General features: G+C 46.7%; 1 pseudogene; it reads left to right on the top strand.

The window, feature by feature from the left end:
• The first annotated feature begins 482 nt into the window (after positions 1–482).
• LOC126424545 (5S ribosomal RNA) lies at positions 483–600 on the top strand (annotated as a pseudogene).
• Positions 601–1,755: the final 1,155 nt, after the last annotated feature.

The raw sequence follows: 1,755 nt of genomic DNA, 5'->3' as shown, positions 1-1,755 counted from the left end.
ACAATTGGAGCCAGAGATATCAATTACGCTAAAATGCACAATGAAAATATCCAAAATTGCATTGGGTTGGGTAAAGAACAATTAAAAAAAGTACACAATTAAAACAATTCAACAAGCCGTAGTATAAAACACTGTACAATGGCTGATCAATCATTTTCGTTAGCACGGAAGTCTTGCATGTTTGCTTCAATTAAGCCCAACAATTGTGAGTGTGTTTAATACAGGTCATGGTTGAATGTACGAAAGTTAGGGTAGGTGGAGACGAGCGCAGTTCTGAGTGTTAACTGAATATGACTTGCTGGCTTATCACTAGCGCATGTGATTACCTTGCGTAGGTGGCGGCAGTAGCGGCACTCGGAGCGAGCTGTGAATCTGAGAATCTATTCTAAATCTCTCTCGGCTGTTAAACATCAGACTGATAAATTTCCTACATCTTTGGTGAAGCCAAGACTCCTATTTATTGCGTAGCTAAGTTAATTGACGCCAACAGCCTTGCCACAGTGGTAACACTGGTTCCCGTCAGATCGCCAAAGTTAAGCGCTGTCAGTCTGGGCTTGCATTTGGATGGGTGACCATCTGGTCTGCCGAGCGCTGTTGGCAAGCGGGTACACTCAGCCCTTGTAAGGCAAACTGAGGAGCTACTTGATTAAGAAGTAGCGGCTCGGATCTCGGAAACTGACGTAAGTCCGGGAGAGAGGTGTGTTGACCACATGCTCCTCCATATCTGCGTGCCTACGGTCTGAGGATGACATGGCGGCCGGGCGGTACCATTGGGCCTTCATGGTCCGTTCGGGAGGGGTTTAGTTTTTTTTTAAGTTAATTGATATGATACGCACTATTTGGCTGGAATAGTGCATATGTCATTACCCTCAAATCACTTGCAAGCGTTAACTGTCAGTGCTCAGTGCAATTCTCCGTACTAGGACACTTTTCAGGTTAGCTCCTTATCAGTTAAGACAACCATGTGAACAAGTGTTCCATAATGACTCTCGCAGTTGTCTCAGTGCGGCGCACATCGTCTTGCTCAGACACTCGACGATTTTCTGCAAGAGAGGAGCCAATTATTCTGCCTGTATCAAAGCTGGTGGCCACTTGTTTTCTTTCTGGCCTATCGGAACAATCGTACTCGTTATAACTCCAAATGGCTCTGAGCACTATGGGACTTAACATCTAAGGTCATCAGTCCTCTAGAACTTAGCACTACTTTAACCTAACTAACCTACGGACATCACACACATTCATGCCCGTGGCAGGATTCGAACCTGCGACCGTAGCGGTCGCGCGGTTCCAGACTGAAACGCCTAGAACCGCTCGGCCACACCGGCCAGCGTTATAACTCCACCCACTAGAGTTTTTGTATCCTATCGCAGGCGTCATTTCTTTCGTAGGGCAAAGTTTAACTTCTCCTACGTAATACTGAGATACACAGCTTTTTCTTTCATGCAAGTTTTTAACACATGTGGCTACAGTAAGTCACCAATGCTGTGAGTTTGGTTCCTCTGGACGTTTTATCTGCCATTTCCCGCTATGTTCTTGTAGAAGGGCTTTCCGAAGGGTCGTCCTTAAAAGCAGGGACAAGGACTACTTTGGCGGCGTCTTACGCAGTGGCTCCGGCGTCTCATTGTGTCCTCTGTGTGCCCTACTGTGAAGTTTCAGCCGCGCGTGGGATCGCGTGGCGTGCCGTCGTAAATTCTCTTTCTCTCAGAACTGCATCTCATAGCTCGGTCAGGGAAACTACTTGCGTGAAATTACTAG

The sequence above is a fragment of the Schistocerca serialis genome, chromosome 1, assembly GCF_023864345.2.
Source record: "Schistocerca serialis cubense isolate TAMUIC-IGC-003099 chromosome 1, iqSchSeri2.2, whole genome shotgun sequence".
Classification (NCBI taxonomy): Eukaryota; Metazoa; Arthropoda; class Insecta; order Orthoptera; family Acrididae; genus Schistocerca; species Schistocerca serialis.
This window is presented reverse-complemented; position numbering and strand designations above follow the sequence as displayed.